The 26,747-nt window shown below is 36.5% G+C and overlaps 1 long non-coding RNA gene across 1 annotated transcript in view; it reads left to right on the top strand.

Annotated features, from left to right (window-relative positions):
• The window catches only part of LOC128659567 (uncharacterized), a 30,107-nt gene extending 7,893 nt beyond the window's left edge, over nucleotides 1–22,214 (top strand). Inside the window, exons 2-3 of the long non-coding RNA XR_008402428.1 lie at nucleotides 19,822–20,040; nucleotides 21,361–22,214. This is a non-coding gene — a long non-coding RNA (uncharacterized LOC128659567). The remainder of the gene's footprint in view (nucleotides 1–19,821; nucleotides 20,041–21,360) is intronic.
• Nucleotides 22,215–26,747: the final 4,533 nt, after the last annotated feature.

Raw genomic sequence — 26,747 nt, forward strand, 5'->3', positions numbered from 1 at the left:
CGACACACAAAAAGCCTCTGTCTTGCAAAGTTTACGCTATAGAGGGAGCGCAAAATAGCCCACCACTTGTAATTTAGCCCTATAATGGTAAATCAGAGATTCACTACCAGATCTGATTTTGCTTTTGTAGCAATTTTGAATTGGCAGAGAAATTATTAGAGGAAGTGTTCATTTTAAACTAGTAAATCAATCATCATATCACACTACTGCAGTTGTGTTAATAAAACATATGAAGCTTGAACTTAAAAAAGCAAAAAAAAAAAAAAAAATTCCATAATAAAACATATTATTCTCTGGTTTATCTGATTATGCTCTCTATATATCAGGATCTTCCAACCTGGGCTCACATCCCAGCCAATTTTTTAATTTGGTACTTTCCTCGTTAATCTCTTTTTGTTTAAAACATACAGAGTGCTCCATTCCTCTAATTTTGGGTTGGATCAGATGTTAATATTTATATATTTGTTTTATACATGTAGGCTTATAACACATACGGCTAGATTATGAGTTTTGCGTTAGAGGCTGTGTGGTGCTAACGAGCAGTTTTGTCTCACCGCTCACTTACCTGCAGCGCTGGTATTAAGTGTTTTCAGAAACCCGTCGTTAAAAGACAAGAAGTGAGCGTTGAGCAAAATTTTGCTCATTACCGCACTCCAATACCAGCGCTGCTTAAGTCAGCGGTGAGCTGGTGTAACATGCTCATGCACGATTTCCCCATAGGAATCAATGGGGATTGCAAGCTGAAAAAAAGTCTAACACCTGCAAAAAAGCAGCTTAAAACTCCCTAATGCAGCCCCATTGATTCCTAGGGGGAAATAAAATTTATGTCTACACCTAACAACCTAAAATGAACCCCAAGTCTAAACAACCCTAATCTTACACTTATTAACCCCTAATCTGCTGCCCCTGACATCGCTAACACCTACATTATATTATTAACCCCTAATCTGCCGCTCCAGACACCGCCGACACCTACATTATAGTTATGAACCCCTAATCTGCTGCCCCCAACATCTCCGACACCTACATTATATTTATTAACCCCTAATCTGCCACCCCAATGTTGCAGCAACCTATATACATTTATTAACCCCTAATCTGCCGCCCCCAACGTCGCCGACACTATAATAAACATTATAGTTTGCCCCAAAGTAATCAGCTCTTTTACCTGTAAAAAAAAATGCAAACAACCCCCCCAACAGTAAAACCCATCACCTACACAACCAACCCCTTAAATAACATACTATCTAAAAAAACTAAGCTCCCCATTGCCCTGAAAATGGCATTTGGATGGGCATTACGTTTAATAGGGCAGTTAGTTCTTTTGCCGCCCAAACCCTAACCTAAAAATAAAACCCTCCCAATACACCCTTAAAAACCTAACATTAACCCCCTGATGATTGACTTGCCGGGAGACGTCTTCATCCAAGCCGGGCCGAAGTCCTCAACGAAGCTGGGAGAAGTCTTCATCCAAGCCGAGTGAAGTGGTCCTCCAGATGGGCAGATGTCTTCATCCAAGCCAGGCAGAAGTGGTCCTCTAGACGGGCAGTCTTCATCCAGACAGCATCTTCTATCTTCATCTATCCGGTGCGGAGCGGCTCCATCTTCAAGACATCCGTCGCGGAGCATCCTCTTCATCCGACGACTAAAGCTGAATGAAGGTACCTTTAAGTGACGTCATCCAAGATGGCGTCCCTTAGATTCCGATTTGCTGATAGAATTCTATCAGGCAATCGGAATTAAGGTAGAACAAATCCTATTGGATGATCCAATCAGCCAATATGATTGAGCTCGCATTCTTTTGGCTGTTCCAATCAGCCAATAGAGTGCAAGCTCAATCCTATTGGCTGATTGGATCATCCAATAGGATTGAACTTCAATCCTATTGGCTGATTGCATCAGCCAATAGGATTTTTTCGACCTTAATTCCGATTGGCTGATAGAATTCTATCAGCCAATCGGAATCGAAGGGACGCTATCTTAGATGACGTCACTTAAAGGTACCTTCATTCAGCTTTAGTCGTCGGATGAAGAGGATGCTCCTCGTCGGATGTTTTGAAGATGGAGCCGCTCCGCGCCAGATGGATGAAGATAGAAGACTTCTGACCGTCTGGAGGACAACTTCTGCCCGGCTTGGATGAAGACTTCTGCTCGTTTGGAGGATCACTTTGCCCGGCTTGGATGAAGACTTTTCCCGTCTTTGGTGAGGACTTCGGCCCGGCTTGGATGAAGACATCTCCCAGTAAGTCGATCTTCAGGGGGTTAGTGTTAGGTTTTTATAAGGGTGTATTGGATGGGTTTAATTTTTAGGTTAGGGTTTGGGCAGCAAAAGAGCTAACTGCCCTTTTAAGGGCAATACCCATCCAAATGCCCTTTTCATGGCAATGGGGAGCTTAGGTTTTTTTAGATAGTATTTTATTTAAGGGGTTGGATGTGTGGGTGGTCGGTTTTACTGTTGGGGTGGTTGTTTGTATTTTTTTTACAGGTAAAATAGCTGATTACTTTGGGGCAATGCCCCGCAAAAGGCCATTTTAAGGGCTATTGATAGTTTAGTTTAGGCTAGGGTTTTTTTTTATTTTGGGGGGCTTTTTTTATTTTAATAGGGCTATTAGATTAGGTGTAATTAGTTTAAATATCTGTAATTTGTTTATTATTTTCTGTAATTTAGTGGGGTTTTTTTGTACTTTAGCTATTTTAATTTAATTTAGGTAATTGTATTTAATTTAGTTAATTTATTTAATTATAGTGTAGTGTTAGGTGTTATTGTAACTTAGGTTAGGTTTTATTTTACAGGTACTTTTGTATTTATTTTAGCTAAGTAGTTATTAAATAGTTAATAACTATTTAGTAACTATTCTACCTAGTTAAAATAAATACAAACTTGCCTGTAAAATAAAAATAAATCCTAACATAGCTACAATGTAACTATTAGTTATATTGTAGCTGGCTTAGGGTTTATTTTATAGGTAAGTATTTCATTTTAAATAGGAATAATTTAGTTAATGATAGTAATTTTATTTAGATTTATTTAAATTATATTTAAGTTAGGGGGTGTTAGATTTAGGGTTAGATTTATGTTTAGGGGTTAATAACTTTATTAGTGTGGCGGCAACATTGGGGGTGGCAGATTGGGGGTTAATAAATGTAGGTAGTGGCGGTGATGTTAGGGCGGTGGATTAGGGGTTAATAATATTTAACTAATGTTTGCGAGGTGTGAGTGCGGCAGTTTAGGGGTTAATATGTTTATTATAGTGGCAGTAACGTTGGGGGCGGCAGATTAGGGGTTAAAAAGTGTAGGTAGGTTGCGGCGACATTGGGGACGGCAGATTAGCGGTTAATAAATATAATGAAGGTGTCTGCGATGTTGGGGGCAGGAGATTAGGGGTTCATAAATATAATGTAGGTGGTGGCGGTGTCCGGAGCGGCAGATTAGGGTTTATAATTTTTATTATAGTGTTTGCGATGCGGGAGGGCCTTGGTTTAGGGGTTAATAGGTAGTTTATGGGTGTTAGTGTACTTTTTAGCACTTTAGTTATGAGTTTTATGCTACGGAGTTGTACCATAAAACTCTTAACTACTGACTTTTAAATGCGTTAGGACTGTTGACAGGGTAGGGTGTATCGCTCACTTTTTGGCCTCCCAGGACAGACTCATAATATCAGCGCTATGGAAGTCCCATAGAAAAAAGACTTTACGAAGTTTATGTAAGTTGTTTTGCGGTAAGGCCAAAGAAGTGTGCGGTACACCTAAACCTTCAAGACTCGTAATACCAGCGGGTGTAAAAAAGCAGCCTTAGGACCTCTTAACGCTGCTTTTCTACCCTAATGCACAACTCGTAATCTAGCCAATATTTTGTTAAAAAAACAAAATATATGAAATATATATGCTTTCTTTATATTAATACATTTTTTTCACTAACCTAGCAAAATGTAATGTGTCATGATTAAAAGGTTTGGACACCCAAGCTCTATGTGGAATATACATATCAGTCTTAGCTGTTCTGATTTAAGACAAAAATATCAGTGGAACAATAGGAATCACCTAATATCCCTGTTCCCAAAATACAACCTGTCTTTCAGATCATTCACTTCATTTTTCACTTGTGCTTGAATTGAAATGAAAATGTCACTGTTTTCCAGCATTTGTATATTGTAGATTAAAGCTGTGATGAAACAGTAATTCGGGTTTATACAGGATTGATAACACTCATCTAAACTGTACGTTTTTTTATTTTTTTATTATTATTATTATTATTATTATTACTGTTGTTGTTGTTATTTGTTTATTATTTTGTTCATTAGTTTTTTTAATGGCCTAGAACCCTAGATGCTCATAATATTGATGAGGGGCCTTGTAAATTTATTGCACATCACTTCACTTATATTTTCTAGATTTTCTTTAGTGGCCGCTCCTTACATCTACATATATAGTTGCATAAGAGTGCCAATACATGATGTCTCACAGATCAAACACAATCCTTTAACATGAAAACACAACACACTTGCAAAATGGTTTATTTAAATTTTTGTTATTGTAGAATATTTTCATGTCTGTTTTGTTATAGTAATAAAGTAGTTTTACTGGGTAGAAAGAAAGGTGTCGTGAGGGACTGGAAGTGAGCATTCCAGGATGTTATAGAGGTGTGTTCAGGATTTTTCATCTACACTTAGACCCATTATGCTGAATTAATAAATACTCTACTGCCTGATTAAAGTATTTAATCTCTCAGTAGCTTTTATAAAGATGAAAAGGTTGTCTAGTTGTTATTTTCTATTGTATTGTTCTATTTATTTGTCTATTACATATGTTAGAGTTGACTGTTTTGTAGAGGGATTTTTTTCTCCTTTTCATTTGTTTGTTTGGTAAGTTTTTAAAAAAATTATTTTATTGAGGTTTAAGCATTAACATACAGACATCACAAAACAAAAAGAAACACAGCTGACATGGTACATACATCAAAACCAGTTACTTATATCAAAAGTAAATTAACCAGTAGCGAAGTCTGGAATCCTCTATTCAACTATTTTTTATCTTTTGTAGAAGATGGTCTAAGGAAAAATTATATAAAAAATGCATATTTTAATAATAGAAAGTAAGTAAGCAATACACGAGTGCCCTGTAATATTGTTCCATACAACAAAGGATATCTAACCATATATGACAGCCGTTGTGTAGTCAAATCAATGGCCAGAGTTGCAGCTACTCTTGAAACACAGCACTGGGTGCTGGATAGAGCTGAAATGATAAGAAAAAGAAGAAAGGGCGCAGACTCCCTCTAAGTGCAGTATTATAAAAACAGTAGTAAAATGTATTATGAACAGTAGCACACTCACAATTTCAAACCTCAGATATGAGGTATAGTAAAGGCATCAAAACGTGTAGTCCTGCAAGAGAGTCCAAGAGTACAAACTCACACTGTTACCCAGATCGTCCCAAGCAGCATAAGGATGTCCAGCTGTAAATACTTGTCTTATGGCTCCAAACAGATAATCAGACTACAATAATCCAAACCGCCACAAAAAGAACAAGCCGATCCCATGAAACCTGGCTTCTGGTTCAGCTGTTCAGTGTAGCATAAAGAAGGTGTGCAGCTTTTTCTTTTTGTGGTGGTTTAGATTATCATAGTCTGCCCATCTGTTTGGAGCCATAGGACAAGACTTTACAGCTGGACATTCTTATGCTGCCTGGGACGATCTGGGTAACAGTGTGAGTTTGTACTGGGATATCCTATTGGACTCTCTTGTGGGACTACACATGTTTTGATGCCTTTACTATACCTCATATCTGTTGAGGTTTGAAAGCGTGAGTGTGCTACTGTTCATAATACATTTTACTACTGTTTTTATAATACTGCACAAAGAGGAGTCTTTGCCCTTTCTCATTTATCTCATCATTTCATATTTTTATAATATATCATCTAAGCTGAAAACATCTGAACTTCTCAGAAGGTTACTCCCACTCTTGGACCTTCTGAATATCCAGGAAGATTATACCTGTACTGACAATTAAGGAGACCACTCTAGGATCTGATATAATAGACATCTAAAGAAAATATAGTAAACAATTAGATAATCTGGAGCATCTTTAGTTTGAAAATATATTTTGAAATATAACATATTGCAGATATACTATACAGACGTATAGAGTAAATAAGGTTAACTTATAGCTCCCATCATAAAAATAGACAGTCTAATTATAGCAGTTTGCAAATTAATCATTTTACACCTCTAAATTAAGGAATACTATAACCACTATACATCATTATAAATATAGGGAAAACTGAGTAGAATTACAGGGGCTGGAGTGAAGGAGTAACATATATCACAATGCTTGGTAAATTGATCTAGATGGAGACCCCTTGTAACATACTAACAAGCTACAAATCTTGAGCTATCCTACAGCTAAAGAGGAATATATCTATTTCAAAGGAGAGTGTCCTGCTATCATATAGAGATGTATGATATATGATATAGAAAATAAGAGAACACAAATAAATATTCAAAATGTGCCTCTATCCAAAATGTTTAAATATAAGGATTTAGTACATATCTTAAATATACGCTAGGCAGCCTTCTTCATTTCTGCATGGCAAAAGACTGGATCAGTTAGAGCAATAACATGGGATTGGGAACATTACATAAATAAACATTACATCCATACAGTTTATTTCAGCGTGAACACTGCAAACTCTTCAGTAGTATTGCACTACTTAGTGTCACCAAAAACTTGGTACATCATCCAGCGCAGCAGTGCAACCCTTCATCTGTGTAATTAGACCAGCATTGCCTATGGGCCCATCCCTGCTTAGCATCATCTCCCACTTAGCAGATCTTCTCAATTATTGTTTTGTTGCTTTTAGTAGCTTAACCCCACAATGTGTTTCTTATCCAGGGTCTTGTGGTTGAAAACATGGTCAGCTGCCATGTTTTTCTAATTCTGGAACTTTTAACTCTACCTTTTCAGGGAAATATTTTGTCTGGGCCTGGTCTTGACATCATTATTTCTATTGTTACTGTAGGAAAGGGAGATTTTCTTCCTCAGGACAAGTAGTCGAAGGGAAAGAACAGGGCTACTGACATTTTTATTTTTACTTTTGTCAATCTAGGAACCAAAAATCCTTCAAGATCCTAATGGAAATCAATTTCTAATTGGAACAAGGATTAACATTAAAAAAAGCCTTCTTCGTCTACTAAAGAAAATTGCTAAGATTCCTGACATTCAGAGTTTTAGTCAGGATTAAGCCAGTGATAAAGCAAATTTCTCCTCCTTGGAACCTTAATTTGGTTTTAAGATGTTTGCAGGTTTCTCCTTTTGAACCTATGCACAATTTGGATAATCAGCTTTTTTCTTGGAAAATTTTCTTTCTTTTAGCAATATTTTCTGCTGCAAGAGTTTCTGAGTTGTCTACTCTTATTTGTGAGCCTCCTCATATTTTTTTTCACCAGGAAAAGATGGTTTTAAGGACTAAATTTGATTTCTTGCCAAAGTTGGTGCATTTGGATAATATTAATCGGGAGATTGTAGTTCAATTTCTTTGTTCTAATCCAAAGAATTCTATAGAGTGACTTCTTCATAATTTGGATGTTGTAAGAGCTTTAAAATCATATTTGCAGGCAACTAAATATTTTATACAATCCAAGTTTTTTGTTTTTTTTTTGCTTCTTAAAGGGGTCAAAAAGCAACAACCATACTTTCGCTTCTTGGCTGAAACTTTTTATTCACAAGGCTTACCTGAAAGCGGGGCAGTCTCATCCTAAACACATTGCTGCCCATTCTACTTGATACGTTTCTACTTCCTGGGCTTTTAAGAATAAAGCTTCTGTTGAACAAATGTACAAGCCAGCAGCTTGTTCTTCTTTACATACCTTTACCATATTCTACAATTTTTATGTTTTTGCTTCTTCTGAAGCGGCTTTTGGTAGGGAAGTTCTTCATGCAGTAGTTTCTGGACATTAGGTATTTGCATAAAAAAATGAGGAGAAAAATAAATAAAACAATACAATTCCCAATAAAACACAATAAAACTGGTTTTATTGAATATAGTCCATTGAGGATAAAAGGGGGCAGTATGCAAATAGGACCAGCATGGAAAGGTAAGATTTGGCTATTCCTAGAAGAAACACACAGTCCAAGGAGCATTAACTCAGTTGAAAATGTCTCACATGTTTATTAAGCATATTAAAACAACAATGCAATAGGCATTCATTATTTATCATACATGAGGCTATAGTCACTCTTTTCCTCTGAGAACCTGGCTTCTTCCGCCTCCAAAATAAAAAGCTCACAATGGTGTAGCACGTTTCAAGCAGTATGGTAGGCGCACACACAGGTTATACTCAGAAGATATCAATTTAAATCAGCCTTTTATTAAAAACATCACAATGGTGGCTTCAGATACAGCTTGAGGGTTTATTAAAATATAGCTCAAATATAGCTCAACGCGTTTTGGCAAACAAGCCTTTATCAAGAGCATAACATCAGTACAGGTCAAAGCAAGTTGTAATCTCACTGCCCTAAGCACAGGTCTAGTTTGAATTTCGTAGATATGTGCATGCATATATTTCTATATATAAATACATACTGATATTTCCATAAAAACATAAGTGCAACTATCCCTAAACATGGGATAACAACATATATTACATATTACAATTTTTTTCTACATGGAAACACTTACATTATTTGCAAGATTTAAAATGTCAATGGGAAATAGGCCTCAAAAAGCTAATTTTTCCTCTGTTACACCTAGTTAAGCTGGGTGTAAGTTTTCTTAATGTATTGACAGCCACCAAAAGTGTATTAACCATCGGAAGCAGTTGATAAACTAAATTGCTCCCGACAGCAAATTTATCAGTATGCAACCCTGCACAAACCTAATTACGGCTCAATGGAAAGTGAGTCCTGAGGCTGCATTTAATTGCTTGATTCATTGTAAATTGTGTAACATTTTAACCAGCATTACCTAAATAGCAACTTGAATGCTTTGTACTGCCTCATATAATGTTATACAGTCACATTCAGTATGTGCCTCAGTGATTATGCTCTTTAAAATGCATCTAACTCTTGTTAATTGATACATTATTGTAAAGATCTTGTAAACAAACTACCTCAGAATTCTTAGTGGAACATTAGTTTTATCTACTTTGTGAGTAAAGGTCACAATCTCAATAGTAAATATTCCTTAGAAAAACCAAGGTGGCAAGTGGTCACAACAGATTCCAATCAGAATCTCTAGTCAGAAAATAGTTCAAGGATTATAAAACTAGTCAACTTTTATAACAAATTATCTGGAGTTAAGGCAAATTGATCTTGATCCAAAATTTCCTGGAGAGTGCATGGGGGAAAATAATGACATATGACCATGTCATGCCTTAAGACATGAGAAACAGTACATCTTCAGATGCTTTTAGAGACATGTAGGTGATTAGTTAATAATTTAGCATAACAAGGATATTAGCTTAAAAATAGAGAATGACTAAATATGAAAAGCAGTATGTTCGCAAAGTCAGATTTAATTTATCATCTGATTTTGTTTGGTGCTATGTCATATTTCATTTATATATTCTTTATTTATTTTTTATTTATTTATTTATTTATTTAAGTGTTATTATCCTGGGGGACACATTTAATTACAAATGTAATAATCAAAACAGAGACAAAAAAAACTTGTAAATATGATAGTCATAATTAAATTTTAACCTATACATGTCCTTTTCAAGAAATACCTTTTTTATATTTAACAGTGGTCTGTGCCCTTAGATACATATTTATTATCCCCTAGCTAGCATCCATCTTCATTACCATTGGTGCTGCAGGTGTGAGAAACAGTCAAAGCTGAATTAATATTCATTCTACTTGGATTAAAGTAATAACTGTGTAAAGAAAAGTGAGCTAAAATAAACTACAATTTGAGTGGCACTGGCCTTGTGGACAAGCACAGATGTTTTTCCATCTTTAGTTCTGTCTCAGTTATGAGCATCTCTATATTTGTTTGTGTATGCAAATTGCTATGTGGTCTCCCTAAAAGTAAAAGTGGAACAGACATGGGATCCTTGCTCACCCTAGAAAATGCAACTGGACCTCACTGATGAGGCTCATAGAGGCTGAAACGTACATCTGGGGTTTGTTGTTTTCCCTTGTTCAGAGGAGTATTGCCTGGTATTTTCAGGCTGGACTGTCTTTTGGAAGAATCAGACCAATATGCTACAGTATATTTGTCCACTGTGGAAGTCATAGTCAGGTAAAAGAGACTGCACTCCAGTGGCACTGGCCTTGTAGACAAGTACATACATTTTATCTTTTGTCCTTTCTCAGTTGAGTGTGAATCTCTTTTTTCTTTAGGAAAAACTTTTAGGAAATCTTTGGGTCACCTCTATTATATAAAACACTTTCTTCTAGATTTTTAGTTATACATATTTGGAATATGGTAATACAGATTGTAACTCTGAAAAACCTTGTAATGTTTGTTTTTATTTATAAAGCTGGGAGTTCTATGGCATTATCTTTCTATTGCAACAATATGGCCATCATCCCCTTAGCCACCAATAGAGCTACTTGTATCTCTGCGTTACATCTCACATTTTATTGGACTCTAACCATACTCTCAATGCCCAGGCTCCTCTCAGAAGTCATTGACACCTCTCCCTCTAAGGGTCCAGTTATGGTCTAGTTACACAGCTGACATCCCTCAGATGCTTATTGTTATAAAGATTTATTTTGTGGGGAGAAGATTTCAGCTTCTCTAAACCTTCTATAGCTTCTGCAAGGTTCCTATTGCTGTTGTTCTCTTTGGGTTGGTGTTGCAGTTTCTTTTTCTGTGTAAAGTGTCTCCCTAAACAAAGTAGGACTAGTGGATTGCAGTAGAAACACTGCTGTACATAGACTGGGCCTTAAGGAGTTATGGGATGGATTTTTGAATAGCAAGCAATATTCTTACAGAGGTTTCATGTAATACACATATAGGGGCATATTTATCAAGCTCCGTACGGAGCTTGATGCCCCGTGTTTCTGGCGAGCCTTTAAGTTTGCCAGAAACAGAAGTTATGAAGCAGCAGTCTAAAGACCACTGCTCCATAACCTGTCCGCCTGCTCTAATGTGGCGGACAGAAATCAACAGAAATCAACGCAATCAAATACGTTCAGATTGATTGCTAGCGGCTGATTGGCCAGGAATCTGCAGGGGGCAGCATTGCAACAGCAGTCAAAAAGAACTGCTGGTGCAATGATAAATGCCAAGAGTGTATACTGTCGGCATTTATCGATGTGCAGCGGACATGATCCGCTATATCGGATCATGTCAGCTCGCACCATAAAAAATAGGTCCCATAGTAACATCACATGTGGAAGATTAACTGTGAAGCTTTCTTTTACCTTCTAGGGTTAGAAAAGAAAATAATTTTGCAGATTTTTACAGTATATAAGGTTTTGATGATTGATATTCTTACCTAATTAATTAGTTCTACTCAACTAGATTACAAGTTTTGAGCGCTATAGGGAAATGAATGACTGCCATAAAAGCGTCGGTATTTAACCTCCCTATAGCGCTGCTATTACAGGTTTTGTAAAACCCGGCTTGTGCAGGCGATATGGTTGCATTGATCGCCATACCTCACCCAAAATAAAAAGCAGTGTTTTGACGTCCTTTGTGCACAATTTCCCCATAGACATCAATGGGGAGAGTCGACTAAAAAAAAGCCTAAGACCTGCGATCATGGAAACAAAAGCTCCGTAACGCAGCCCCATTGATGTCTATGGGGAAAGAAAAAGTTACATTTAAAACTAACACCCTAACATAAAACCCAGGTCTAAACACCCCTAATCTGCTGCCCCTAACATCGCTGCAACCTACATAATGTTATTAACCCCTAATCTGATGTCCCTAACATCGTCGCCACCGAAATAAAACTATTAACCCCTAATCTGCCACTCCCGATATAGCCGCCACCTACATTACAATTATTAACCCCTAATCTGCCACCCCCAATGTCTCCGCCACTATACTGAAGTTACTAACCCCTAAACCTCTGGCCTCCCACATCACTAACACTAAATAAATATATATATATATTTTTTTTAACAATAATTTTTTATTTGAAGTTCATTTAAAGGCATACAACATTGTATAAATAAATTCTTATGTCACATGAGATAAAATATCAGTTTTACAAGGAGTACCGACAACAAAAATTGGATTATAAAAAAACACAAGGTTGATAGTATATGTACCATGTGAACATTATATAAATGGAATGCCTGTCACCTAGGAACCTTTTAAATGATATAGTAGGTCTCTCATGGACCCTCTAACATATGCAGAGATATTTGAGCAAAAAAAGGTGTTTTCAAACCTAGGAGACCACTTATGGATCTCAAATGATAAACCTCATTTTTATAATGCTTTATATTATGCATACCAAATAAACTTAAAACCTTTTTCTTGTAACTCAATAGGCCACTATTGGGCCTAACTGAAATATTAACTCAAGGTAGGAGAGAAAAATTATTTAGCATATTCAATTTGTAGGTAATGTTGAAAATTATAATAAGGATTGCGGCATAGGCAAGAATAGCCGCGTATTTAGTTCTCCTTAACAAGGGGACACGTTATAGGTTGGGGGGGGGGTGAGTATATATATGTAGTAGGTTATATGAATTAAATAAGCAGGCTATAGCCATACAGAGCAATATTACTTTATATAGTAGTACATGGGTATTTGAGACTCCGAGGAAATGTTAGAAAGGAATGGGTTACATATGAGACCAGTAGTTTGTCCAGCACAGTAGGGCTACATATGCCATGCTCCCAGACTAGTAACAATACAAAACTAGAGATATGAGGGTTAGAGGTGAAGTTTTGCTCCACTATATGCGATGACTACTACCTCGAATTTGGTTATGATAAGATACATAGTTCCTACTCAAACAGAGGGAGAAATATTGTGCGTTCATATACGAACATGGGAAACTGTAGCCTGAAGGCTAAAAATAAGCATGTTTCAGCAACCTGTCTATGTGGAGAGTATCATGAATGAAATGCTAGCAACCTGTGGGGGTCACCAGCAAGCAAAAAATTTCCTCTGTGTTTAAAACTGCTCAACGGAAGAATATAATTACTTAACTCAGTGCTAATAATTTAACGGTCTAAAAAATAGGTAGCCTACTTACAGATATTAATATTTAGGGAGAGTTATGTGTTGAAAGAAGGCTTAGCAAACTGTAATATTATATATCTCAGGGATATAAATACTGTCATCATTGAGTATACAAGCCAATCTATCAGCTTGAACTTGCTGTCCAAACCATTGCAATTAAAATAAAGATAAGTGCATATTTAAAACAAAACTAGATATCTGCATTGATCTGTGTTTGGATTTTTTATATATTGTATGGAATTCCAAAAGATAGGGTAATATATTCACGCCCATATCAGAGCAGAATAAGAATAGATAATCTCTAGGTGGGAAGGGATAGAGGTAAGATAGAGGTAAGATGACAAGTATAGTCATGTTGTAGCAAGAGTAATATACCAGATATGTCGTGAACCTAGGTCCCACTTGGACAACATGTGATAAGGCATTATTTAGGTGGGAGTTAATCTATACGCATAGTGGGCTTGTATATGGAAAAGAAATATACACATGTCTCATCGAATTATAGCAGCTATATGGTATGTCTATCTGGATATGGTACTGTGAATAATTCTCAGAGGGCAGCTTCATATATAAAGGGCTAGAGGGAGTAAATATTCTATCCATCTAGGATATAGTAGGTATAATAGGGTTCAACTGTTCGTAGTGCCAGCCATGTCATCCCGGCCGCTGAAGACACGGCCGCACCAACACCAATTTAAATGTCACATAGAATACCCAGAGAGACACACCTGTTTAAAACAGTGTGGAGACCCTCCTACACAGAATCTATTGGCAGTAGTACAATTATATAGTATATAATAAGTGTAATATAATTCAAAATAACTGCTATGATAAAATGGTCATCTTTCACCTATCTTAACTAGCAAAGATTCTGTGCCAAAGTTGATTATGTTTAATATCACTAAACCAACCTAATAAAAGGCAGACCCCTAAGATATATAAATAATATACTTTTCAAATAATGTGAAGTGACAACTACAAATATGACACAGGCTCAAATGAGTTAAACACTAAAATTTGTGCAGAATAAAATAGGGACAAGACTTTCAGTAGGTAGGAAGGTAGGTCAGTGATATCAGAAGTGAGTATATAATTTTAACCTTTAAATCTGTGAAAAGCATTGTATACATAAAGTGGATATAGGACCAGCGGTGCATGTACTCTCACCAGATTAACTTATATAGGATTGTACCAAATATCCATCCACAATATTTCCTTATTTATATCCATCCCATTAAATACAATATGATCATGTATAAGATACTCCATGAGTATTATGTAAACAAGTTTAGTACATGAGTATAGAGACCATAAAGTAAATGCCCACAGAGCATATGCCTCCCATATTGTATAATCCCATACAGTCGCATCTGTACCTTTAATTGAAACAATCTTCTCATATTAATAAAAACCTTTACAATTGTTGATATATTAAGTCTAAACTGATATTCTAAAAGAGACTAACTATATTAAAGTATCTAAAGAAATATTACTAGTAAAATATATTATGGTGAAAGTATTTTTTAGCTGACAGAAATCTATCTAAAATAAATGAGCTATAATTCTGAGCTCCAAACAGATCTCGATGTAAAACACACTTATTACAAACCTAGGTATTATTTATAACTATATGTATTGTTGAGGTATGCAAATGACTACAAAAAATATGTATACAATGCCCTACCTAGAAACATTATTAGAATTCCCTAGTAGAATAAGATTGTGTCTGGTGAATAGCTCTTTATCCCACACAATTATCAGCTTGGGACTATACAGGGAAAATTAACTAGAAAATAAGGTTCTAACCAACATTAGTAAATCTAAGGCAGCTACAAGAAGCAATGATCTAATACTAGTAATCCTAACACCCACATGTCTTATATAAGATGGTGCCAGATCATGTCAACATAAGCATGTACAGTTATACCAAAGGAAGTGTTTGGAGTGACACACAAATAAAGGGTACATAGATTGCATATTGGTGCAAACAAAAAACAAAACAAGAAAAAGTAAACTTATGGAAAACAACAAATGAGTACTTAGTGAGGTGGTTAGAATATAAAAAAGAAGATATCCAGTAAATACTGTGCTGAGTATTAGAGTTATTGTCTGTAATATCTGATTACTTCAAGGTCTTATGGCTATAGTATAACGGCAGCAAGTAGAATATATATAGGAGCGTGACAAACAGTCCCATTAGACAATGGGGGGGGGGGGTAAATGTTCAGACTCAGAGCGGTCCAAAAAAATGGTAAATAAGAAATAGTGAGGCTGTGGTAGGTATGGGCTGTCAATTCGCTGGTGCACAGTTCACTCCAACTTTAGTGTGTCCCCACAGATATGGCCATCCACTGTCATCTTTGATACGGTAGGGTCCAAAGCAGGAGGCTGCAAACAAAGTCACAGTGTATGTCCAAAGTCCATGACCCCGTGCCAGTTTGATGGACCACAAAGACAGAGCAATTGGTGACATGGAGGAACGCAGCTTCCCTCGCTCATGTAGTGGAGAATAGTGCAGAGTTGTTAGAGCTGTCGTAGGATCCGCGTGTGGGGCAGTGAATGAGTGAACTGGTATGGGCTGGTATAGTGATTCGGTCACCGCTTCATGTGTAGAGAGAGTCGCTGCCGCTGCACTCCTCAGGAGATGACCACCTGCATGGAGTGCCTCTGCCCACGAGACCATAGGAGGTAACACGCTCTCCTTGACGGGCTCCAGCTTACAGTCCGCTATGTCAACAGTGTCTGCAATCACTGCGTAGGCCATATTATCTGCCTTTGCCCCCTTTACATCAACCTCTCTTGTGAGCTCAGTGCCATGTACAGTGTTTGGGTGAACGAGGTTAAGCTGCGCCTTTTCTGCAAATTTGCCAAGCAGCATCCATACTTGTGTATAGAAATCCTCCATTTCTAGTTGTATAGTCTCGTGGTCTTCCTGCACCAAGCCGCGATTGTGAGGCCGACAGCCCCTGTTACCTCGTGGTCACCGCGAGTGCCTGTGGTCCAAATAAATGCTGTGTTGTGCATTTAAAGAATTATCAGATCAGTCTCCGCTATGGCTGCTCATCCCAGAAATAGTTATGGGTCAGAAACTTTACTAAAATGTATGCTTTATATCTCCAAATCTAAAAGATTCTCAGGAGCCCATAAATTGTGCGTCCTACTTCTTCTATAGCTGGCTCCGCCCCCACACTAAGTAAATATATTAACCCCTAAGTCTAACCCTATCCCCCCTAACTTAAATATAATTAAAATACAGGTGGCCCTCGATTTACGCCGGTTCAATTTGCGCCGTCAATTTGTGACTGCTATTGAAAAGCATTGAGAAGCATTGCATTGATTAAAATAGCCAGTAGGTGGAGATATCCGCTTGTGTTGCAGCAAAGATATGCAAAGCCAAGCACACAAACAGGCTAGAATTAATTAATCTAGCTAGACATGAGCTATCGAGCAGCTTTCATAGGAACAAGATCTTCCTGTCTATAAATCAGTCCAGAGTGGAATGCATAAAAAGAACTGTTTGCAGAAAAATGCTAGTAAAGTCTGTGTTGTGTGATTATTTCATAAGGTTTATAATGCAGTTTAGCAAATGTTTTGTTCATTTAACTTAGTTTAATTATGTATTCTGTGTGGTGTGGTTATTTGATACTGTTTATAATGCTGTTTAGCATTTAACATCTTAATTTCAAACCTTTAAAAATAATTTATTAGGTGTTACTTATGACAATTTTGAGAGGAGTTTGAAACCTAACTCCCTCACTTCCCATTGACTTAAATTATAAACTGGGTTTCAATTTACAACGGTTTCGATTTACAACCATTCCTTCTGGAACCTAACCCCGGAGTAAACTGAGGGCTACCTGTAAATCTAAATTAAACTTAAAATTATTACCTAAATAATTCCTATTTAAAACTAAATACTTACCTTTAAAAAAAAACCTAAGCTATCTACAATCTAACTAATAGTTATATTGTAGCTAGCATATGTTTTATTTTTATTTCACAGGTAAGTTTGTATTTATTTTAACTAGGTAGACTAGTTAGTAAATAGTTATCAACTATTTAATAACTACCTAGTTAAAATAAATAAAAATTTACCTGTAAAATAAAACCTAACCTGCCTTACACTAAAACCTAACATTACAATAAAATAAAATAAATTAAATTAATAAAATACAATTATCTAAATTACAAAAAAAAATTCACACTAAATTACACAAAATAAAAAACGAAATTATCAAAAAATAAAAACGAATTACTCCTAATCTAATAGCCCTAACAAAATAAAAAAGCCCAGCCAAAATAAAAAAAAAAATCCTAGCCTACACTAAACTGCCAATGGCCCTTAAACGGGCCTTTTGCATTGCATTGCCCAAAAGAAATCAGCTCTTTTACCTGTAAAAAAATTACAAACACCCCCAACAGTAAAACCCACCACCCACCTAAGCTAACAATTGCCCTGCAAAGGGCATTTGGATGGGCATTGCCCTTAAAAGGGCATTTAGCTCTTTTGCATTGCCCAAACCCTATGCTAAAAAAAATCCCCCCAATAAACCCTTAAAAAAAACTAACACTAACCCCCAACGATCCACTTACAGTTTTCAAAGACCGGACATCCATCCTCATCCAAGCGGGCAGAAGTCTTCATCCAGATGGCATCTTCTATCTTCATCCATCCAGCGTGGAGCAGGTCCATCTTCAAGTCATCCGGCGGGGAGCATCCTCTTCTTACGATTGTTGCTGCAAGTTTCCCTTTAAGTGACATCATCCAAGATGGAATCCCTTACATTCCGATTGGCTGATAGAATTCTATCAGCCAATAGGAATTAAAGGGGAAAAAATACTATTGGCTGTTGCAATCAGCCAATAGGATTGAGCTTTCATCCTATTGGCTGATTGGAACAGGCAATAGAATGAGAGCTCAATCCTATTGGCTGATTGGATCAGCCAATAGGATGAAAGCTCAATCCTATTGGTTGATCGCAACAGCCAATAGGATTTTTTTCCCCTTTAATTCCTATTGGCTGATCCAGTAGGGGACGGCATCTTGGATGACATCACTTAAAGGGACCCTTCATTTTCCTGCGGCGATCATAAGAAGAGGATGCTCCGCGCCGGATGTCTTGTAGATTTACCCACTCCACGCCGGATGGATGAAGATTGAATTTGCCGTCTGGATGAAGACTTCTGCCCGCTTGGATGAAGACTTCTGCCACCTGGATGAGGATGGGTGTCCGGTCTTCAAAAACTTTAAGTTGATCGTCTATTTAAGGGCCATTGGCAGTTTAGTGTAGGCTAGGGTGTTTTTTTATTTTGGGTGTTTTTTTTATTTTGATAGGACTATTAGATTAGAAATAATTAGTTTTTATTTTTGATAATTTCATTTTTTATTTTGCGTAATTTAGTGTTTAATTATTTTTTTGTAATTTAGATAATTGTATTTTATTAATTTAATTTATTTTATTTTATTGTAATGTTAGGTTTTATTTTACAGGTAAATTTGTATTTATTTTAACTAGGTAGTTATTAAATAGTTAATAACTATTTACTATCTAGTCTACCTAGTTAAAATAAATACAAACTTACCTGTGAAATAAAAATAAAACCTAAGATAGCTACAATGTAACTATTAGTTATATTGTAGCTAGCTTAAGTTTTATTTTATAGGTAAGTATTAAGTTTTAAATAGGAATTATTCAGGCAATAATTGTAAGTTTTATTTAGATTTATTTAATTATATTTAAGTTAGGGGGTGTTAGGGTTAGATTTAGGCTTAGGGTTATGCTAGGGTTAGGTTTAGGGGTTAATATATTTAGTTATGTGGGAGGCCAGAGATTTAAGGGTTAATCGTTTATTATAGCGGCGGTGTTGGTGGACAGCAGATTAGGGATTAATAATAATTAAATAGTGTCTGTGATGCGGGAGGGCACCAGTTTAGGGGTTAATAGGTTTATTATAGTGGCGACGATTTCGGGGAGCGGCAGAATAGGGGTTAATAAATGTATTATAGTGTTTGCGATGTGGGAGGGCCTCGGTTTAGGGGTTAATAGGTAGTTTATGGGTGTTAGTGTACTTTGTGACAGTTTAGTTATGAGTTTTATGGTACAGCTTTGTAGCATAAAACTCATAACTACTGACTTTAGATGGCATTATGGATCTTGTCATTATATGGTGTACCGGTCACTTTTTGGCCTCACAACAAAACTCGTAATACCAGCGCTATGGGAGTCCCATTAAAAAATGACTTTTTTAAAAGTGTGATACTGAAGATGCGTGACGACCAAAAAGGTGTGTGGTACACCTATTCTGATAAGACTTGTAATAGCGGCGTTAGGGAAAAAGCATCGCTATGAAGCATAACGATGCTTTTTCACTCATAACGCAAAACTCATAATCTAGCTGACTGTTATTTCCGACTTGAAAGCTATGACATCTTACTGCTTTTTTTTTTTGCAGTATCTACTGGTGTTTTTCCAGTTAGTTCTAAAATTAACATTTGCACAATGATTTTGATGTTTCCTTACCTTCATAATACATGACCAAAAATAGAAAACTTCCTCCAGTTCTGCTGACTTTCATAAAAGTACTGCTTGAACACACTAATGTATTCTTCAAAAGCAAATGCCTTTATACCAAACTTATCAACTAATTTTGATAATTATGTCTCCCTTAGAACACGAATCCTCATAGTTGTTTTTCCTCAAGATAAAAAACAAGTGTTGAAACCAGGTTGAGTCATTACAAGATCCCATACTGAACAAGAAAATCCTTTCCTTTTTCTTTGTTAATTTGACAAATGACATCAAGCAGCGTGGTTGCAGTCCAAAGATGCAAGATGGATAGAAGCCTGTCAAACACAGATTGAAAAATGTAATAAGCCAAAGCAAGTATTGTAAGTTAAAGTTTTTAAATTGTTTTGCTGGGTTATTAAAGATTTATGTTTATATGCTGATTTTTTTTTTCTTTTTCTTCATACTGACCCTTGTGATTTTTTTCTATTACTACTTTGCCATGTCTGGTTTGATAGTGTCCGCAGCAAACAAAGAAATACAAATATTTTTTGTTGTCTAATTAATTATTTTCTTTTAGTTTACCCATAAAAACATTTATTTAAAAAAATGATATTAGTATGAGTTTGCTTGATAACTTTGTACTAGTGCTAGTTCCTGCTTATAAGCCTTGAGGTCAAGCTCAAACTATTTAAAGAAATATGAAGGTCAAAATAAATGTTACAAATTGTTTTAAAAACTGGTGCCATATCGTGCATCTGAGAATACCTAGGTATTTTAACCAAGAGGACAATATACATTTGATAATAGAAGAAAATTGGATTAGATGTTGAGGTTCTATCTGAATTATGTAAGTTTAATGGTGAATATTGTCTCTTTAATTTTTTTTATAACAGTTTATAACTTTAAGAAACCTTAAACCAATTTACTTCTATTGTTTTTTACTTCTAAATTTGCTTTATTCTGTTAGTATCCTTTGTTGACAGAGCAGCAATTCATTACAAGGAGCTAGTTAAACACATCAGGTGAGCCAATCAAAAAGATATATGTACAGCCAACAATCAGAATATAGGTGCCAGTAGTGCTTTGCTGAGCCTACCTAGGTATGATTTGAATCAAATGGTATTTAGAGTACAAAGCAAATAAGATAAAAAAAGTAAATTGGAAAGTTTTTTAAAATGTCATGCTCTGTCTTAATGAGGAAATAAATATTTTGGGTTTCATGTCTTTTTAAGATGCTATGTACCCAATAATTATCATTTATGCTAACATTTTCCTGCTAAATCTCAACATTTTGGTGGTAAGGTAATAACTATTGGCACTGTTGAATGGGTATGAAGGCTACATTTTTTTTTATATACAAAGGTTTGCCCCCCAAAAAATTACTCACGCCACAAGAAAAAGTCAGTTAATGATATACAACAGAATCGTTGGCATTTTTTCAGTACTACATTGCAATGTTGGTGTCTCTCGATCACACCCAGAACCCTGCATAGCTAGGTAAACAGCTCTCAATGTAACATTTGCCTTTCTAAAATCTGTTATAGGACCTCACTGTATTAGTGAGACTTAGATAATATCACCAGAGCAGAAAGCTTTTGATAATCAGGTCTTCTGCTATTATTATGTAACATATAATGCGTTATAACAGTAAATGACAGATGACATTTAAAATATTTTTTTCTCTTTCTATTCATTTATAGATGTCTAACAAATGCTCTGCAATGGAATCCCTGGCAGAAAAATGATCATTCAAATGTCCTCACTCCAAGATAACTCTTGTGTTTGAAATCAGTCAAGGGTGTGGAAATCCTTCATGAACCACTCAATGAAATGATGCCAAGCATTGTTTCAAAAAATATTGTAGTCCAAGAAATCCTCATACACTTTTAGAACTTTAGGCCACACTTTTCTGATCTTAGGGAGAAATAATTTTGAATAATGTGAATCTTATTTTCTTATTTGTTGATAAAAAACAATTTACTTTACATTCATAAGAAGAGATATCATGGAAACAAAACACGTTAATCTGCAAAATTATTTACTTTTTTGCAATGGTTAGTTACTTCTAAGTAAAATTTGAAATACTATTGGCTAGATTACGAGTTGTGCATTAAGGTAAAAAGCAGCGTTAAGAGGTCCTAACACTGCTTTTTTATGCCCACTGGTATAACGAGTCTTGAAGGTTTAGGATCACCGCACACTTCTTTGGCCTTACCGCAAAACGACTTACGTAAACTTTGTAAAGTCTTTTTTCTATGGGACTTCCATAGTGCTGATATTACGAGTCTGTCCTGGGAGACCAAAAAGTGAGCGGTACACCCTACCTCGTCAAGAGTCCTAATGCATTTAAAAGTCAGTAGTTATGAGTTTTATGGTACAACGCCGTAACATAAAACGCATAAGTAAAGTGCTAAAAAATACACTAACACCCATAAACTACCTATTAACCCCTAAACCGAGGCCCTCCCGCATCGCAAACACTACAGGGAGTGCAGAATTATTAGGCAAGTTGTATTTTTGAGGATTAATTTTATTATTGAACAACAACCATGTTCTCAATGAACCCAAAAAACTCATTAATATCAAAGCTGAATAGTTTTGGAAGTAGTTTTTAGTTTGTTTTTAGTTATAGCTATTTTAGGGGGATATCTGTGTGTGCAGGTGACTATTACTGTGCATAATTATTAGGCAACTTAACAAAAAACAAATATATACCCATTTCAATTATTTATTTTTACCAGTGAAACCAATATAACATCTCAACATTCTGACATTCAAAAACAAAACAAAAACAAATCAGTGACCAATATAGCCACCTTTCTTTGCAAGGACACTCAAAAGCCTGCCATCCATGGATTCTGTCAGTGTTTTGATCTGTTCACCATCAACATTGCGTGCAGCAGCAACCACAGCCTCCCAGACACTGTTCAGAGAGGTATACTGTTTTCCCTCCTTGTAAATCTCACATTTGATGATGGACCACAGGTTCTCAATGGGGTTCAGATCAGGTGAACAAGGAGGCCATGTCATTAGATTTTCTTCTTTTATACCCTTTCTTGCCAGCCACGCTGTGGAGTACTTGGACGCGTGTGATGGAGCATTGTCCTGCATGAAAATCATGTTTTTCTTGAAAGATGCAGACTTCTTCCTGTACCAATGCTTGAAGAAGGTGTCTTCCAGAAACTGGCAGTAGGACTGGGAGTTGAGCTTGACTCCATCCTCAACCCGAAAAGGCTCCACAAGCTCATCTTTGATGATACCAGCCCAAACCAGTACTCCACCTCCACCTTGCTGGCGTCTGAGTCGGACTGGAGCTCTCTGCCCTTTACCAATCCAGCCACGGGCCCATCCATCTGGCCCATCAAGACTCACTCTCATTTCATCAGTCCATAAAACCTTAGAAAAATCAGTCTTGAGATATTTCTTGGCCCAGACTTGACGTTTCAGCTTGTGTGTCTTGTTCAGTGGTGGTCGTCTTTCAGCCTTTCTTACCTTGGCCATGTCTCTGAGTATTGCACACCTTGTGCTTTTGGGCACTCCAGTGATGTTGCAGCTCTGAAATATGGCCAAACTGGTGGCAAGTGGCATCTTGGAAGCTGCGCGCTTGACTTTTCTCAGTTCATGGGCAGTTATTTTGGTTTTTCCACACGCTTCTTGCGACCCTGTTGACTATTTTGAATGAAACGCTTGATTGTTTGATGATCACGCTTCAGAAGCTTTGCAATTTTAAGAGTGCTGCATCCCTCTGCAAGATATCTCACTATTTTTGACTTTTCTGAGCCTGTCAAGTCCTTCTTTTGACCCATTTTGCCAAAGGAAAGGAAGTTGCCTAATAATTATGCACACCTGATATAGGGTGATGATGTCATTAGACCACACCCCTTCTCATTACAGAGATGCACATCACCTAATATGCTTAATTGGTAGTAGGCTTTCAAGCCTATACAGCTTGGAGTAAGACAACATGCATAAAGAGGATGATGTGGTCAAAATACTCATTTGCCTAATAATTCTGCACTCCCTGTATAATAAAAATTTTAACCCCATAATCTGCCACTCCGGACACCGCCGACACCTACATTATATTTATGAACCCCTAATCTGCTGCCCCCAACATCGCCGACATCTAAATTATATTTATTAACCCCTAATCTGCCACCCCCGACATCGCCGACACCTACATTATAATTATTAACACCTAATCTGCCGCTCCGGACACCGCCGCCACCTACATTATATGTATTAAACCCTAATCTGCCGCCCCCAACGTCGCCACCACTATATAAAAGTTATAAACCCCTAAACCTAAGTCTAACCCTAACACCCCCTAACTTAAATATAATTACAATAAATCTAAATAAATATTACTATCATTAAGTAAATTATTTCTATTTAAAACTAAATACTTACCTGTAAAATAAACCCTAAGATAGCTGCAATATAACTAATAGTTACATTGTATCTAGCTTAGGGTTTATTTTTGTTTTACAGGCAAGTTGGAATTTATTTTAACTAGGTAGAATAGTTATTAAATAGTTATTAACTATTTAATAACTACCTAGCTAAAATAAATACAAAAGTACCTGTAAAATAAAACCTAACTTAAGTTACACTAACACCTAACACTACACTATAATTAAATACATTAAATAAATTAAATACAATTACCTAAATTAAATTAAATTAGCTAAAGTACAAACCCCCCCCCCCACTAAATTACAGAAAATAATAAACAAATTACAGATATTTAAACTAATTACACCTAATCTAATAGACAAAGGCAAAAGAAAGATGGACAACAAGATTGAGCACTCAGAAAAGGCAGTATCTATACATATTGACATGCCCATGCATGTGGGAGCAGAGAGGTCTGAGTGAATTATAAAATATAACTTTTATTAAGGGTATATAAAACAGTCATGCTATCGAATGATAGAAATTAAGTAAGTGTGGTGTATTAAAACTTAGATTAAGATTGTATTAGAGCAGGTAGCCAAACTGAGTAAGGTATAAACAATCAGTAGGTCGACTATTAAGTTTGCTAGACTGGCTACAAGCAAATGCGCATCAGGCATTTTCTTTTCTTTTGAGCTGGCATCCATCATATCATTTGTGTTGATATATGTAGACTTAATGTTGTAATAGGATACTTAACTATATTTCACTACTCAGAAACTGCGCTGATTGGAACAGCCAATAGAATGCAAGCTCAATCCTATGGGCTGATTGGATCAGCCAATATGATTGAACTTCAATCCTATTGGCTGATTGCATCAGCCAATAGGATTTTTTCTACCTTAATTCCGATTGGCTGATAGAATTCTATCAGCCAATCGGAATCTTAGGGAAGCCATCTTGGATGACGTCACTTAAATTTACCTTCATTCAGCTTTAGTTGTCGGATGAAGAGGATGCTCTTTGTCGGATGTCTTGAAGATGGACCCGCTCTGCGCCGGATGGATGAAGATAGAAAATGCCATCTGGATGAAGACTTCTGCCCATCTGGAGGACCACTTTGCCCGGTTTGGATGAAGACTTCTCCCGGTTTCATTGAGGACTTCGGCCCGGCTTGGATGAAGACGTCTCCCGGTAAATCGATCTTCAGGGGGTTAGTGTTAGTTTTTTTTAAGGGTGTATTGGGTGGGTTTTATTTTTAGGTTAGAAACTTTGGGCCTGCAAAAGAGCTAACTGCCCTTTTAAGGGCAATGCCCATCCAAATGCCCTTTTCAGGTTGGGGCAGCCAATAGGATTTTTCCAACCTTAATTCCAATTGGCTGATAGAATCCTATCAGCCAATCAGAATTCAAGGGACGCCATCTTGGATGACGTCATTTAAAGGAACCTTCATTCAGTGTTAGGACGTCGTTTGAAGAGGATGGCTTCACGTAGGCTGGATTGAAGATGGACCCGCTCCGCTCCGGATGGATGAAGATAGAAGATGCTGCCTGGATGAAGACTTCTGCCGCTTGGAGGACCTCTTCTGCCCGGATCGGATGAAGACTTCTGCCCCTCTGGAGGTCCACTTGAGCCTGGCTGGGTGAAGACGGCTCAAGGTAGGGAGATCTTTAAGGGGGTAGTGTTAGGTTCTTTTAAGGTGGGATTGGGTGGGTTTTAGAGTAGGGTTGGGTGTGTGGGTGGTGGGTTTTAATGTTGGGGGGTATTGTATTTTTTTTACAGGTGAAAGAGCTGATTACTTTGGGGCAATGCCCCGCAAAAAGGCCCTTTTAAGGGCTATTTGTAATTTAGTATACGGTAGGGAATTTTATTATTTTGGGGGGCTTTTTTATTTTATTAGGGGGATTAGATTAGGTGTAATTAGTTTAACATTCTTGTAATTCTTTTTTTTTTCTGTAATTTAGTGGGGGTTTTTTTTTTGTAATTTAGTTTCTTTATTTTAATTGTAATTAATTGTAGGTAGTTTAAGTAATTTATTTAATGATAGTGTAGTGTTAGGTGTAATTGTAACTTAGGTTAGGATTTATTTTACAGGTATATTTGTATTTATTTCAACTATTTAATATCTATTGTACCTAGTTAAAATAAATACAAAGTTGCCTGTAAAATAAATATAAACCCTAAACTAGCTACAATGTAACTATTAGTTATATTGTAGCTAGCTTAGGGTTTATTTTATCGGTAAGTATTTAGTTTTAAATAGGAATTATTTATTTAATTATAGTAAATTTATTTAGATGTATTTAAATTATATTTAAGTTAGGGGGTGTTAGGGTTAGGTTTAGACTTAGGTTTAGGTGTTAATAAATTTATAATAGTGGCGGTGATGTTGGTGGCGGCAGATTAGGGGTTATTAAATTTAATATAGTTGCAGTGACGTTGGGGGGGGGGCAGATTAGGTGTTAATAAATATAATGTAGGTGTCGGCGATGTTGGGGGCAGTAGATTAGGGGTTAATAAGTATAATGTAGGTGGCGGCGGTGTCCGGAGTGGCATATTAGGGGTTAATAATATAATTTAGGTGTCAGCGATAGCGATAGCGGGGACGGCAGTTAATAAGTGTAAGATTAGGGGTGTTTAGACTCAGGGTTCATGTTAGGGTGTTAGGTGCAGACATAAAATTCATTTCCCC

Source organism: Bombina bombina, chromosome 5 (assembly GCF_027579735.1).
Source record: "Bombina bombina isolate aBomBom1 chromosome 5, aBomBom1.pri, whole genome shotgun sequence".
Classification (NCBI taxonomy): domain Eukaryota; kingdom Metazoa; phylum Chordata; class Amphibia; order Anura; family Bombinatoridae; genus Bombina; species Bombina bombina.